Source organism: Anolis carolinensis, chromosome 1, assembly GCF_035594765.1.
Source record: "Anolis carolinensis isolate JA03-04 chromosome 1, rAnoCar3.1.pri, whole genome shotgun sequence".
In the NCBI taxonomy this organism is placed as follows: domain Eukaryota; kingdom Metazoa; phylum Chordata; class Lepidosauria; order Squamata; family Dactyloidae; genus Anolis; species Anolis carolinensis.
Window position 1 is genome coordinate 300,076,884 of NC_085841.1, and position 17,055 is coordinate 300,093,938.

At 39.6% G+C, this 17,055-nt stretch overlaps 1 protein-coding gene across 1 annotated transcript in view; it reads left to right on the forward strand.

Annotated features, from left to right (window-relative positions):
* Positions 1 to 17,055, forward strand: part of cd82 (CD82 molecule) — an 88,680-nt gene that overhangs the window by 23,014 nt on the left and 48,611 nt on the right. The gene's annotated exons all lie outside the window — the stretch shown is intronic.

Sequence of the window (17,055 nt, forward strand, 5' to 3'; positions counted from 1 at the left end):
AGCACTTTAGAAACATTTTGGGTAATTTATGAATGCTTTTTAATGTTCTTTCCATCCATCTGTGGAAAGTGCAAAAGTCTGTGCAAAGCCTTGACAGTTTTATTGCCTTATCAAATCATTTTGAAAATGTTACTGAGCACATCATCATGGATGCATTTGTACTTTTTCAAAGGAGAGGAAGGGGGGGGGGAACCCCTAGTTTCCCAATTGTTGATGAAATTGACATTTCCTCACCTTTTTGGTATACTTCCTTAAAAGTAAAAAAAAGTATTTGCTGATGGACTGAAAACGCACTTCAGCTGGAGAGAACCTGTGTTGTCACAGACAATGGAAATGAAAAACGCCTGAAATGCAATTGTAAATCTGGAGTGACTTTCATATATTTATTCATTTATTTATTTACAACATTTATACCCTAATTGTATAAACCTAATTGTAATGCATTTAAAACAGTAGTTTTGTCATTGCCACAAATGCACGCCACTAGTGGGAGGTGTCAAAGCACTTTAAAGTAGTGCTTGTGAAATCTGGTTTGAAAATTTAAAATGGAAATGTTCTTTACAAATAATTTGCTAGCTGCACTTTTCACTTTGGCTAAATCAGATTGCTGGGTTGGGGGTAGGGGTCAGACGCCATGCCTCTCTGATTTGCATAGAGATATTGAGTCACAATGCTGGAAATGAAATTAGCAAAGAGGCTTTTACTGTATGTCTGGAAGTAGTATTTAATCCTTGTAAGTACTGACTCTTCCTTAGACAACAAAGAGAACAGCTTTCATCAAGATGCAGATGGAATTATGTTCGTCTGTACTAAATGCTACAGTGGGGTCCTCTTATTGAACTGCAGTGTCCAAGAGCTCTGGTTAGCCTTTGCTGAAGAATGCTAGGATTTTCTGTCCAATGACATCTGAAGATCCACACAATTCCCAACCTGGCATTTTCTTTCTTTCTTTTGTCATCAATCTGCTGCCTAACATCTTAAATCACTGGTCTAGAAAATGCCTAAAGGAAATATCTGTCTTGGAATTGCTAGGTCCTCTAGCATGAATCTATGGCCAACTCCCAATGAAAGCATACCATAGAATTGCATCAGAAGGCCTAGAAAATGTATAGAGATAACCTTTTTTTGGATGAGGATAACTGAAACTGCAATCCCATATTGTGTATGAAAAATTCCTATGGATGCCCAAGGTGTGTGTGTGTGTGAAGGGGATAACTCACATCAAATACCATGGACCTGTGTCACCATTATTCTCACACAGTAGACAAGGACAAAAAAATAACAGCAAATAATTGTTAATGGGGCTGATACAAGTAGTAATACTGATACAGCTTTCTCACAGCAGTTATCTGTGGTTAAGGATGATAAAGCAGCTGTTTCACCCTCTGGAAGAAAACAGCTTGCTGCGCAGGATGCAGCCTGGAGGTGAGATAACTGCGTGCTTATGAACAAAGCAGAAAAATTAAAATGGCCCAAGTCATTCACTCACTACGAAACAGAGATTCCTTCAGGGGAAAGCTACTCTGTATTGAAAATTAGCGTGAATGAAGAATGAGAGAAAGTTCTATAGAGAGATAATTAAATAGTCATTAAATCCCTAAAAATGGGCATTATAATGTTTACATACAACATGAGCTCTCAGGGCAACATCCAGATAGAACATGGAATTTAAAAATGGCCATTTAAAAGCTTAAACAATATATATTTTTAGAAAGCATGTTAAACATGAAAAGTTAAAATGACATAAAATATAATTGGAATTAAAATCATACACATTTCAATGACAGTATGATCCCCTTATCAATTGTCTCAATATTTGAGGCTTCATTTACCCATGCTTCAAAAAAACAAAAACAAAACTCTTCCCCATAAAGCTTTGTGTTCCTCTCTATGTCCTTCAATGCAATTCTGTGGTATGGTCCTGGCCCAAGTATAGCCAGTATATAAGGTTTGCTATTATCCCCAGATTGCTATTATCCATACGGGATTCTGGAATGTATCCCCTGCAGATATAGGGCTTGTGAACAGCAAATACCTTAAATAAAAAAAAACTGCTTGATGTGGCCCTGAGTAGAAGCCAGTATTGGCACTGATCAGACCATCAGGAAGAGGGCATCACAAAGTAAGGACACGACAACTGAGAAAGCCTTCTCCCATGTCCTCACACCATATTGCTCCCATTGGTGGGACATTTCCATGGGATGAAGGCCTTTCCTGCAGACCTCAGTCCTTCGGCAGATATATATAGAGGCTTGAGATCTCAAATCTGAGGCATTTGGTTTGTCCTTGTCTAGCTAGAACTGACTCTGTGGTAAAAATGGGGAAATAGAAAAGAACAGGCTTTGGCCTCAAGGCTGATTTTAGCAGTCCAGCGTTAACTGCCTGTTCTGTATAAACTCCAGCAACTGAACATAAACTGTCATTCATTCAGGACATCAAGCTTCTGTTGTACACAAAATGCTCAGTGATACAGATGCAATCTGTTCTACATTAGAAGGCTCATTTTACCAGCTCTGTTTTACCTTCTTTGTATTTTTAGACTGTTTTTCTTTTTCTTTGTATACAGGTCAGATTCCAAACATTTAAAAAACGTGAACAGTGATGTGTCTTTCTACGTCCCTGCATTTCTGCTGTGTCTGTTTATAGTCTTTCTGTTCTGATAGGATAGGTTAACTGGCTCTTTAATGTGTGTCTTTAGTATTTTGCATGAAAGCAGTCCCCTTATGGTGAATTAAATGCCAGGCGGGAGCTACGCTATGAGTAGCCTATTGAAGTTTGTGTTCAGGAGCAAATATTGGCAGAGGCTGAAAGCTCCTCCGAGACATTAATCTAACCAGCCATCCTTCAAGCACTGTGAAACAACAGCTCAGTCTCTGTCTATACCAGGGGCAATGGGAGCTGTATTTTTAGCTCTGAGTAGAATCCCAAAGGATGTCAAGACAACACAGGTTTCAAATGTGGTGTACAGAAATCTGGCTTTGCCTGAAATACTGTTCACAGGTCTCTAGTCTCTAATGAAAAAAACAACGAGTGGTTTCCTACACTAATACAATTTTCCTTCTATATAAAACTTCTACTGCACTGTGTATCTAGGCAGCCTGAAGTTAGGTCAAATCTAGATCAGAGCTGAGAAGTGTGTGGACCTTCAGATGTTGATGATCTGCAGCTTTCACTAGCTTTATTTATTTATTTATTTTATTTCAAATATTTCTATCCTGCCCTTCTCACCCGGAGGGACTCAGGGCGGCGTACAATTGGCAATTAGCTTTAGTAGTAAGGAAAGCTGGAATTGTTGGCTCAAAATATGTTGAGGGCTCTATCATTCCAACTCCTGATGTTGGCCAGTATCCTGTTCCCAGTAGTGCTTAAACCATTGGTTCTCAACCTGGGGTCCCCAGATGTTTTTGGCCTTCAACTCCCAGAAATTTTAACAGCTGGTAAATTGGCTGGGTTTTCTAGTAGTTGTAGGCCAAAAACATCTGGGGACCCCAGGTTGAGAACCACTGGCTTAAACAAATGCTTAAGCTGCACTACTCTTCCATCATAAGATATTCCTACTATGGTTTGGACTGAGAATCCTCCCAGATCCCTGATCTTTTCTCTCTCCTATAGGTCAGAAAAGTTGCTTTTGTGAATTACAACACCCAAAATCCTCCAGGCAATCCATGCTAGCAAGAGGATTCTGGGAGTTGTGTTACAAAAATGTAACTCTTTCAAATTTCTGTGTCTTGTAATGTTTGGAGGAGGCATTTAGAAACATTTGCTCACAGTTAATCTACTTTGTTTAAACTAACCATGATTTATGTTAACCATCATTCCCAATTGATTGAATGAAAAAGTTAGCTAGAAGTATAGACTTCTGAGGTCCGATATGGTCAAGAAGCGTGAGATGGGATTTTGACTAATGGGGTTTGTAACAGCCATCATCCATAAATATATCTAATTACTATTTTAAATAGTTACTAACGGCTGGTCTTATGGCAATGTATTAAATGATACTGCTTTAACTTTTCCTTGTTTTTCTTGAGCTCAGTTGCAGGCTCAAGAGTTCTTCCTGTTCTGTAATCAGGATGTAAAATGGGAATCAATGCCAAAAGATCTATTAAAGCAGTGGTAGAAACTACCTCCTTTTGAAGGGTTCCCTTTTAAAATAATAATAATAATAATAATAAGTTTATTTATATCCCGCCTCCATCTCCCCCGAAGGGGACTCGGGGCGGCTTACAGCAAAATCGGATACAAAACAATACAAAATAAAATATGAAACATCAGAGAACAAAACCAATAATAATATATACACAGTAACCGGAAAAAAACCCAGAAAACAAACAAACAAACCACAACACGGTATTAAAACATCGAATTAAAAACAATGAGGTTGCAATAGTGGATAAGCAAGGTGCACATTATAAATTACAGATTTTTTAAATAAGTGCAATAGATTCAATCAAGGTCACATTGGGTAGGGAGGAGCCCTGAATTAATATCAAGTAATCAGGAAAAGAGCGACCAGTACAAAAGGTCGAGGAGTATAGTTGTAATTATGATGGCAATAGACGATCTTAACCAAAGGCCTGGGTGAAAAGCCAGGTTTTCAGGCTCTTCCAAAATTCCATCAAGGTGGGGGCTTGCCTGATCTCCCTAGGCAACGAGTTCCAGAGCCGGGGGGCCACTACAGAGAAGGCCCTCTCTCTCGTCCCCACCAACCGCGCTTTTGACGCTGGTGGAAGCGAGAGGAGGGCCTCCCCCGATGACCGAAGAGACCGTGCAGGTTCATAGGGGGAGAGACGATCTCGAAGGTAGATGGGTCCCAAACTGTTCAGAGCTTTATAGGTAATCACCAGCACTTTGAATTGTGTCCGGAAAACGAACGGCAGCCAGTGGAGCTCCTTAAACAGGAGGGTTGACCGCTCTCTGTATTGGGCTCCCGTCAGAACCAAGGCTGCCGAGCGTTGAACTAATTGAAGTTTCCGGGCTGTCTTCAAAGGCAGCCCCACATAGAGCGCATTGCAATAATCCAATCTAGAGGTAACTAAGGCGTGGACTACCATGGCCAAGTCAGACTTCACGAGGTATTAGTTGTGCAAAGGCCCTCCCGGCCACTGCCGACACCTGAGCATCAAGTGTCAGCGATGAGTCCAGGAGGACCCCCAAGCTACAGACCTGCGCCTTCAGGGGGAGTGCGACCCCGTCAAGCACAGGTTGCCACCCAATACCCCGATTAGACATACGACTGACCTGGAGGACCTCTGTCTTGTCAGGATTAAGCTTCAGCTTATTCACCCTCATCCAGCCCATCACAGCTGCCAAGCACTGGTCCAGTATCTGGGGGGCTTCCTTGGAGTTTGGTGGAAAAGAGTAATAGAGTTGGGTGTCATTTGCGTAGAGATGGCACCGCACTCCAAAACTCCGGATGACCTCGCCCAGTGGTTTCATGTAGATGTTGAAAAGCATGGGAGACAGAATGGAACCTTGCGGGACCCCACAGGTCAATGGCCAGGGGTCCGAGCAGGTGTCCCCCAGCTTCACCAACTGGGAACGGCCCTCCAGGAAGGACTGGAGCCACTGCAGAGCAGTACCCCCAAGGTCCATCCCGGAAAGCTGTCCCAGAAGGATACCATGGTTGATGATATCGAAAGCTGCTGAGATGTCCAAGAGAACCAGCAGGGTCACACTCCCCCTGTCCAGCTCCCTGCGGAGGTTATCCACCAAGGCGACCAAAGCCGTCTCAGTACTATGACCAGGTCTGAAGCCAGACTGCGATGGGTCCAGAAAATCAGTGTCATCCAGGAAACCCTGAAGCTGCGAGGCAACCACCCGCTCCAGGACCTTGCCCAGGAAAGGGAGGTTTGAGATAGGTCTGTAATTGTTTAAAATGTTCGAATCAAGGGAGGCCTTCTTCAGAATTGGCTTCACTATGGCCTGTTTAAGGGAAGATGGAAATTTACCTTGATTTTAAAAGGCTGTTTTAGGGGGAGACAGCTCCAAACAGCCCAAAACCCCAAACAATAAGATTCCCTAAATGTAACTAGAAGTGATGTGAGGTCACTTCCATTGGTTAAAAATGGTGAATGCTTCACTTTGGACTACATCCACCTGTATGTAAATGGTAGAGACAGAAGGTATAGTAGTTGATCCTTCTCAACTGAAGTGTTGAGATTTCACTATATGTTCTAAGTTCCTTATTCTAAGAACAACAACTAAAGGGGCTGAAACTCCTATGCTCAGTTTCTGCCTTATTGATTCAGATGAGGGGCTAACACATAGCCATAGTTTTGAGATAGCAATCTTTGCATAATATCTAGCATCCCATCTTTTCAGAGGTGAGTTTCTAGAGGGTTGAATCCAATTTTGTTCTGCCTTTGAGACTACTGTAGTTTCCTTGATGTGAACTTGGAACATAAGACTACTCAGCACTTAGGAGAGGCCACCGTGTCTGCCTTTGTTTCTGGTTAATCCATTTCCAGACAATCAGCAGCTGAAATTGAACACCACATATGTAAGTCTGGAGATCTTGGGATCCCTTCCCCCTCCTTGTAACACACATATCCTGAAACAAATCCAGTTCTTTCTGCTTGCTTCTTCAGCTGCCAAATTCCTGTGGAAGTTATCCCATATGTATGTTCTCCCCAGTTTAGCTTATAGCAGCCTTGCCAGAACTCCTTTTGCACGGACTCTTCTGGGCAATGTGATGAATTGGCTTTCTCATGGTTGTCTGATCACAATATGGAGAATGGGAAGGGTGGATGATGCAAATTATAGGTGGCAAGGCTTAGTGTGGGATTTGACAGGTCTGGAATTGAGTAATGTTCTCATGTTGCTATACTTAATTCCATTAGGATCACCCACATACCAGGTAACACGTACAGTTCTGCCCCTAATCCCTAGGTATATGGAACCTATAAAGTCTTTCTCTTGAAACTAATGGCTAAGAAGACTTTCCTAATCATTTTGACTGGTCTGCATATTACATGAGCTGTCAATTCTGGGATTCTTCTCATGATAGGATTTTTGTTTAAAATCTGGAGCCCTTTTTCAGAGATATGTTTCTGAATGGATTTTCCCCACAATTGGCATGTTGTTGAAAGGTGAAAATACTGCACATAACCAAAATACTTTCCATCCTCCAGTCACTTATTGCCCCACAGAGACTCACATGTTGAGTTTCAGGCTGCCCATGCTGAGCCCTTAAAAGAATACCCCTCCCCAGGTGTTAAATTTGGTGGGAAGCTTAGTGACATGGAGCCATACTCCTCTTCTTCTGCCAAGAGAAGTGTAGCCCTACTTCTGTCACTTCCCTCTACCAAGAAAAGCATTGGTCCCCTTTCTCTGCAGAGAGAAAAACAGCCAGGCTTCTGTCGCTTCTCTTGGCAGAGGAAGGAGACAAACTCCTTCTCTGGGAAAATAAGTGCACCCAGGATTTCTATTAGATTTGATACCCAGGGCAGGATGCTGCTTCTAGGAGCTCAGTGTGGGAATTCTGGTTCCACAATGCCTTCACCTTCTTCAACAGAGGATCTTTGTGTAAACTGAAACCACAAAACACAAACTGGTGCAATATGCTGGCCTACACTATATTTATTTCTGCAGCTTTGTATACAATTGAATTTGGACATGAATTACATCATGATAACTCTTTGTGATGAGAGCAACCTATGTTAGATGTATAGATGGGTTGGTGTTGCCTAAGAACCTATGTCAGAAAGTGGATTATTTCTGATATAGTAGTGAGAATATGGGGAATGCTGAAGGTGAGAAGTAGAAGTGAGGGCTGGTTAAAAGAAAGAAGAAATGTGGAATGAGTTAGTCCTTTTGAAACTTTAGTCACAGAAAGTTTTACATGAGATCCTTTCAATTTTTCTAAAAATATATTTATAAGATGCTTTATTCCAAAAAGTCTGAGGGACCCTGGAACTGTTTTTAATAGGGCTCAATATTGGCAGGCAGGTTGTTATTAGTTTTGCATAATTTCATTTTGTGGGAGAAGGGCAATTTTTTCCCCATTTTCATTGTAATAGCTTTAAATATCAAAACTCTGACAAGTGGATTATGTTTGCTTCAAACTACAATAGAGTCTCACTTATCCAACACTCGCTTATCCAATGTTCTGGATTATCCAACACATTTTGTAGTCAACGTTTTCAATACATAGTGATATTTTGGTGCTAAATTCATAAATACAGTAATTACTACTTAGCATTACTGCATATTGAACTACTTTTTCTGTCAAATCTGTTGTATAACATGATGTTTTGGTGCTTAATTTGTAAAATCATAACCTAATTTGATGTTTAATAGGCTTTTCCTTAATCCCTCCTTATTATCCAACATAACATAATGTTGCTGTATTTTGCTTTATGGCCTACATGGTTACCTCCAAATATGTATAAATTACAGAAAGCATGATAGGGGGAAAATACCACAGTCCATTTCTTGTGCTCATTCTGGGGGCCAGTACACTCATACGGTTTCTATACAAGGTATCTCAAAACAACTTCTCCTGTAGAGAACAGGAAATTTTGCAACTATTCTTCACACTCCTGTTGTGCATTTTCCTTCTGATCTCCTACCAACACTATGCTGGAATGGATTCTGACTTTTAGCCATTAAAAGGCAAGTGTTTTTACATTTTTCTTTTCATTCATTGTCAAAGTAAAAAAAACAACAATTTTTGCAAAATTACTATGTGATAAATGTGTTCACTAGTACTGCATGGCCCCTGTATCCCCAGGAGATACATTACAAGACCTCCTCCATCCCCACCCCATCCCCACTGGATACCTGAAATCATGGATAATAGTGAATGCCATATTTTGACTGTATGTGGGCCAGAAATATACCACAGAATTGCTCTGGACGACCTTGAGAGGCTGACAAACACTTCTGCGGGAAAAGGGGTATTTTTTAAAGCATGGGTAAGTTAAACTATGAATATTGAGTCTGCAGATACATTCCAGTATACTAGTTCAGGTGGAATCTCCCTTATCTGGAAATTTGCAATCAAAACTAATCCAAAACCCAAAACCTTTTACTGCCAACTACTCACTGCCAACTTTGGGGAAAGGGAGTTAGTCACACTTTCAGAGCATGTCAGCGGTGCCTCATGGCAGAGTAGGTGCCCTGAAACACAGCTAGGCCACAGAATGAAAAGACTCACAAGAAATGGCTGTGATGGGGGAGAACTTTCCCCTCTTTTGCTGGCTACCTTGTTGAAAGGTAGTAAAGCTGTTCTGACAGCCAGGGAAGTTTCTAGGACAGCTGGGTTTTTTTTTTTACAGAAACCTTGTGTAAGTGGAGTCCTCTGTCAAAGCTTCTTCAAGAAAAACTTAGCAGGTGTGAGACATGTGACTAGCCCCTTTTCTCGCCTATCTCTCATTTCCTATGTGCAGATAATCTAAAAAAAAACAAAACCCGGAACCTATAGAATATTAAATAAGCTGGTCAGGTTAAGCGGAGTGGTCATTATGAAAATGAGCTAAACAGTTTCACAGTCAGTTTTATTAGGTAGTGAAACCAGTCTGAGAGAAAGAGTAATATTTGTTCATTCTATTTCTAGTTGTTCTGCCAAGTGGTACCACCCACATAAAAGATTGAATTATTACTACATTTGTAGGAAACCTGGTTTTGCAGAAGTGTAGAAACCCCTTAGGAAAGTCCCTATACAAATAGGGCTCTGTCAAATGAGAATAGAACAGGCTTAGTGACCAGTGATGCCTCACGTATTGGCATGTTTTGACATATCTGATGTAACATCACTTGTTTTGGGAGAGTTATAGAGCTCAGAGAAAATGAACCTCTATGTTTTGACAAAATGTTCTGACTCATTGAGGCAACTTCATATGTTCTTGACACAACAACAACAATTTATTTATAACCCACCCTATCTCCCCGAGGACACCATGTGGGTCAATTTCTATAGAACCTCATACCACCTGCTTTCTTTTCTGGTGAATGCCACACCGTTACTTCCTCAAATGTAGGCATTCTTATAGGGGTGTGTGTGCAAAAACATTCCCAGGAACATCTGTTGTACATTTTTCAGTGCATGCAGAATGCAGTTGGAGAAGTGGGTGTTGTTAGTCCACAAAACCTTGAAAACCATGCTACACATTTGTGGCCTATATGGAAATAACCCTCTTTTGACTGTAGAAGGGCCAATTTGCACATCAACTCAAATCTGCATGCTCCCAGGAGTGCTTGAATAATGTAAATGAAAGAGAAGAAGTACAGAGCAGTCACAAAACAGGTGGCCATGTTGAAATGGTTATCTGGATGAATCACGCCTAACAGGGAGATAATCATCATCATCTTTATTCTTATACCCCGAAGGGACTTGGGGCGGCTTACACAGGGAGAAGCCCGAACAACAACATAACATAGCATTACATGTATAACATTTAACAGCAATTTAAAACATTCCAACAATAAACAAAAACGACATAACAAGACAGTTACTTTAAAAGCCTGAGCATCAATTTTTCACACGGCAAAAGGTGACTAGTGCAGAGCTCAAGGGTCTATAGATAAAATCAGAATGAAAAAAGGAGGAATACGGGGACAGGTTCCATTAAAATGCTATAACATATGGGAAAATGACTATGAAAGAAAATGTATGTAGGGCTGTTGGGTGAACAGCAAATATAAAGAAACAAAGCAGAAGCCACAGTCTAAAGTGCCAAGTTAGCTCCTGATATTTTCTGCCAAATGTCATGTTGGTGGTGGACAATTCTTTGTTAAAAAAAAAAACCCCAAACACCTCTACTTTCCTCCAGCTACATAAAAACTGATAAATTAAAGCATGGTGTTCTAGGTAGAACAGTGTCCACTTTGATAATTCCCCAGAAACCATCTCAAAAGTATTTGGAGTGATGCATTTTTACAGGGAACTTCAAAGCCAGCTTTTAGTGGGCTCTGTGTTAGTGCTGGCAGATGATGGCATAGCTCTGGCAGTGTCTTTTTAATTACAAAACAGCGATGGGTTGGGGCCATGTATAAATCTGCTGCCCTCGGATAATTAATTTTGACGGTACACACTTAGTTGGGTATATATGACAAAGTTAACCTGATTGGCAGCTGAAATCTTCACAGATGACCTGTTCTAGGGAATGTGCTGACTACTGTTAGTAAACAAAAGGATCATTAATTCTGCCCCTGTTCATTACCTTGCACCAGGTAATATGAAGGTATTACTTGCTTGTACAACAGAACAGCATACCTGTTTCTTTGGTACATTTCCCATAACTTTTTAATGGCCTCCTGCTGTAGGGCATGAAGATAAAATAGCTGTGTCTAGGCATTTAATGTGCTGTAGCATAAGTGGAGGCAGCTTTTCTCTCATGTTGCTCGCTCTCATTCATATTGCCTGTTCCATCTTTAAACACAGAGTGGGATACTATGCAAATTTGGATGAATTTCAGGAAAATTCAGGAAGCCATTCTTGGTGAATTTCTTTACAAACATAGCTGTTCCGTTATCTTTAAATTAATATTTGTTTGGAGAATTACTTTTCCAAAAAGCACTCCACTCTGTTCTTGTTATATTGTGCCAAAAGTAACAAAAGTTCTATTACTCATTACAGCAGTAGGGAACATAATAGTCAAAGACATAATTATGTTAATCTGAATCAATATGCAAAGGGATCTTGCAGCAATGTAGATAGGGTTTTTGTAGCATAACCTTTTATAGTCAGAGGGTGCATTTGCACTGTAGAATAATGCAGTTTGATACCACTTTAAGTACCATAGTTCCATGCTGTGGAATCCTGGGATTTGTAGTTTAGTGAGGCACCAGCATTTGTTGTCAAAGAAGTCTAAACTACAATCCCTATTATTCCACAGCATTGGACCATGGTAAAGGAATGTCAAACTGCATTAATTCTATCGTGTAGAGGCATCTGAGTCTACTTAATCAGGATATCTGTGTTGGCTGTGGCTCGGGGCACAACATAGTTAAAACACATCATCATAAAACATGTATATATTAAAATGTATTTCTGTAAAATACACATAATAAAATACACAGAAAAATTAAAATTCATAGTTAAAAATTGACTGAGTAGGCCTGCCAGAAGGGAGAGGTTTTCAGTTGTCCCTTAAATTATGATAGCTCATGTAGCTCTCAAAGCTCTTCTAGCTGGCCCTTCCATAGTCTTGGGGCAGCCGATGAAAATGTCCTCTGAGTGATAGTTGCCAATCGGGTTCTGGCTGGTTGGAATGGTGGCAGGCTAAAACCTTTTTTATTGAAGGTTTTTAAGATCAGGTCAAGGGCTGTTGTGGTTTTATATGTTTTTATGGATTTAATCTGAATTGTTTTTTATATTAATACCGTTTTAATATTTGTATATTTTAAATTGTATTGCAGTGCTTTTGGTGTTAGCTGCTTTGAGTTTCCTTATGGAGAGAGAAAGCTATATATAAATAAGCATAATAATAATTAATAATAAGAATAATAAGAATATCCCCCAAAGGACCAAAGTGTTGGGGCAGATTGTACAGGAGAATCCTGTGGGTAACCTGAACCTAAACCATGTGGGACTTTAAAGGTCAAAACCAACACTTGGTACTAATTGGCAACCAGTGGAGTGACTTTAATATGTAAATATGTGTAATATGCTCACTCCCAGATGTCCTAGATCTCAAACAAATTGATTTTGCTGCTAATGAAGGTGAAATGTTATGACCTGGCTTTTACTGTCTCTCTCCCCAATTGTCTCGCATGGACTCTACTCATATCAGCCCTCCCTGCAGATCATCTTAAACAGCAGCTTAAGCAAATACCTCAAACAAGATGCAGCCAGGATCCCAATACTGTCATTTTTCTCTCCTGTATGTTTTGAAGCACCTATTGACCTTTGAAAGATGGGAAAATATATTTTACAACTTTCCAAGTAGCCTAATAAAGGAAACATTATAATGTATATTTTGAGTTTTGTTGAAAAAGTATAAGAAGAGACCACCCGTGTGCAATAATAATGTTATTGATTGAAAGTATTTGTGACTGTTTTTCAAATGCGAAATTGCTATTAATTCCAGAAATATTAATTCTTAAGATGATGCTTGACGAAGAAAATAATGATGGTAGAGACATAATTACAATCTTCTCATACTTCTTTTACTTGCTGATAGAAGGGTGTGTGTTTGAACCCAAAAATGTAATAACCTTAAAAGCCGAAGGTGAAAATATTAATGGAATGTGTATTCATGCTTCTAGCAAAGGTTCTGAAAAAAAAAGGCTTGGTGGAGACAATAATTTTTTCCAGTGGAAAGAGAAGCTGCAAATTCACATCCGTCTCATTTTTTCCCACAGTATCTTTTTACAGTTCTTTGCTAAGTTGTTTGGAAGCAAGTGAAGAGATAGGATGGTGAAACATGGTGTGCTGGCCCTATTCAGGTATCTTCCCGCTAAAAGGGAAGCTCGTTGGGTTCACATTACGGACTGAGCTGAATTGAGTCACAACTCTGCCTTCTCCAGCCAATAACAAGAAGGTCTCTGTTCTGAAAGAGAAAAAAGAGAGAAGTAGAACAGAACCTGGTTGACTGTGTGAATTTCCAAGGACTGGGTTCACTGCACTTAATAACATCCTTGTGGTCGGTACTGTTCTGGGCAATGTAACTTGCTGCTTCTGTCTCCTATCTATATTTATATGGGAGATTCTCAGGTCTAAGGCTTCCATGGTCAGTAACATTTTAATACCTCCCTTCCATTTCTCCCATGTTTAGACTTAGCTATTTAGATACATAGGCAAAACAGATTTTTAAAAAGGCTTTCTAAAACAGGGCAGATTTCCCAAGCTGGGCTTTTCTCTCCAGCTTTATGTATTCACTTTGGGTGGGGAAAACTAGTTTTCTGAACCATTGGTATTAGAAAATAGCTATTGTAGTAATGTGGGTTGACTATACATTTTAGAATGTTTCTTGCACTCAGAGTCGGCCCTAGGTATTTTTCAAGTGTAGGCGAACAGAATTTTGCTCCCCCCCCCCAAACCAATCACTGAAAAATAAAAGCATTGGATAAGCGAAAATGTTGGATAATAAGGAGGGATTAAGGAAAAGCCTATTAAACATCAAATTATATTAAGATTTTACAAATTAAGCACCAAAACATCATGTTTTACAACAAATCAACAGAAAAAGCAGCCTCGACTGCGCCCCCGTATGTTTTGCACTCGAAGCGACCGCTTAATTCGCCTCATTGTTAGACCGGCTCTGCTTGCACTCACCATTTCTTAAATGCAAACTGATCTGTGATCAAAGCCTTGTTTGTCTGATAGTGAATTCTTTTCCATTGCTTTGTAATTGTTAGGGCACTTCTACACTGCCATATAAAATCCAGATTATCTGCTTTGAACTGGATGATATGGCAGTGTAGACTCATATAATCCAGTTCAAACCAGACAATGTAGATTATCTTGCTTTGATAATCTGGTTTAAATGGCAGTGTAGAAGGGGCCTCAGTCTCTCTGTCAATTTTGAATTCCCTCTCGATCAGTAGCCAAGGCTAACTATTGCTTTGCCTTTTCAGGTAAATTGTTTTGTATGTTTCTTCTAGCAGTACAAATTGTAGATGAATTAATTCTATTGAAGTAAAAGGCATGCTTTTACATGGAACCATTGTATTTATGTATTTACAACATTTATATCCCGCCCTTCTCACCCGAGGGGATTCAGAGCGCCATTTTGTATCAAAATGATTTCAGTATTTTAAATTAGTAGAAATGAGGAAATGGCTGGGATGTCTTTTATCTGCACAACATCTTTGGCTAATTAAATTACAGATTTTTGGATCTGAAAATCAATGCTTTTTCAACACTTTTAGTACAAAAAATACATTTTCAAAACTTTTTTAAAAACTGATATTAGCCACACTAGAGAAATTGCTGTAGAATGACTTAGCTGTGTGGGTTTAATATGGATAGATCTCCTTCAGCCTCCTCACTTTAATAACTAAATAGTAACATAATAGTAACATCATGTATACATTGGAGAGCTGTAGGAAAGCTAGTTTCCTGTTAAAAAGAAAGCATTCTTCACACCTCATGCATGTTTTCACATAGCATATTAGATATCAGGTGCTGTTGCTTTGAAATTTCTGAGGTCTTATTCTCGGAAATCTAACTTTGAACCTTGTTTGTATTAAAACATTTTTGCAAAGGAAGATTCAAGATCTGATTAGCCAATTTTGGTTGAAACCGGATGCCATGCTAATAAAAAGAAGCCTTATATCTTTCCCATTTTGACATTTTTTTTCTTCCAGAGCTAGGCATGATTTGTAAATAGTTGTCATTTTCTACTATGAAACCAATTTTGTATTGACTGTATTTCTTTTGGCACTCTCAAGGATGTATAATTGACAATTTTGTTCAGGTGAACATACATAGAAACTGGGAACAGAAAGCCTGGGGAAAGCCCTTGAGGTGCTTTCAGTTTTGTGAAAATCATTAGTTCTCTAATAAAGGTATATATGGAATTAACTTGTGGTCTGTAAATTCATTCAGTAAATTGAAAAACATGCCTTCCAGTCCAATTCAGCTGATACAGGGATGGAATACCTGTGCTCATGTAGAGACATGGTATTTGTGAATGAACATGAATCTAAATTAATACAGGCATATATATTCAAGAAAGGATGCAAGCAGATACAGTTAAACATTTTCAGCAACAACATTTAAAAATCATGTGTCTTCAAATGGATGCCTGCTTAAGTAAACAGAGCATCTCTCCTTGAAAAACTCAGAACCAAGATCTACTCCTCAGCAAAGCTTTCAAGAGGGAGTGATCATAGCTTGATAGTTGCATATACTCTTTGTGTACAGTAAGTTCCAGGTTCAATCCTTAGTATTTTAGTTTAAAAGCAAAGGTGAATGATGGGAAGATTCCTTCCTCAGCAAGCCTATATTTGGGTGAAAGTGTGGACATGTGTCTTGCTGTTCTAGAACTGAATAGTAATTTTCTTCCTCCTTCTGGAAGATCTGAAGTATCGTACCTTCCATGCTCCACCCACCCAACAAAGCTTATATATTTTTGAAAACTGCTGTTGGCCAGTTAGAGCGCCATCCAATTAGAATGATGCTCCAATTCCATCCTGATCTCGGTACTGACCTAAATAACCTAATAGGATTAGAAGCGGGATTTAAACTGGAACAGAATAACTTGCTTTGTTGCCTGCCCTTTGCCTAATGCAGTTTAGAGCAAGGAAGCTCTGAGCAGCTAGGTTGGCTGCTCTTCATCTGTGTCCTGCTTTATTTCCTGTTGCATTGTCACACAGAACAATTAAGGATGTGGTCGAATGCTAGCCACTTAACACCGTTATAAGAATTGCCACCTTGCGCCCTGTGTTGCGAGAAGGAAATGAAAGAAACTTATTGAAGAAAGTGAAAGTTTTTGACCAGAGAGGAAACCCTGTTGGTGAACTTTGCTGTTGTTATGTATCTTCCAAGTTGACGCAGCCTTATGGTGACCCTATCTATGGTAGTGTTTTCCTACTCTGTTTCCCCTAAAATAAGACATCCTCAGAAAATAAGACCTAGTAGAGGTTTTGCTGAATTGCTAAATATAAGGCCTCCCCCAAAAGTAAGACCTAGCAAAGTTTTTGTTTGGAAGCATTCTCGCTGAACAGAACACCAAGCATGCAGGATCGGTAAATGTACGTACCATAAAGTGTTGTACATGGAAATAATGGTAATAACAAGAAATTCTTGATAGAATTCACAGTTTGTCTGGTTATGCTGGTTTGTGATGACAACTACTGTACAGTATATAATAAATGTTCCTTTTTTTGTTCAACAATAAATATGAAATCTTCATAGAAAAATAAGACATCCCCTGAAAATAAGACCTAGTGCATCTTTGGGAACAAAAATTAATATAAGGCACTGTCTTATTTTCGGGGAAACACGGTAGCAGAATTTCCTCAGATGAGGTTTGCCATTTCCTTCTTCTTAGGCTGAGAAAGTGAAACTTGCCCAGTGTTTCCAATCTAGTGGGTTGCCATGGCTGAACAGAAATGCTTACCCTGGTTTCCCAAAGCCCCGATTTCACATGAGGATACAGATAGGGT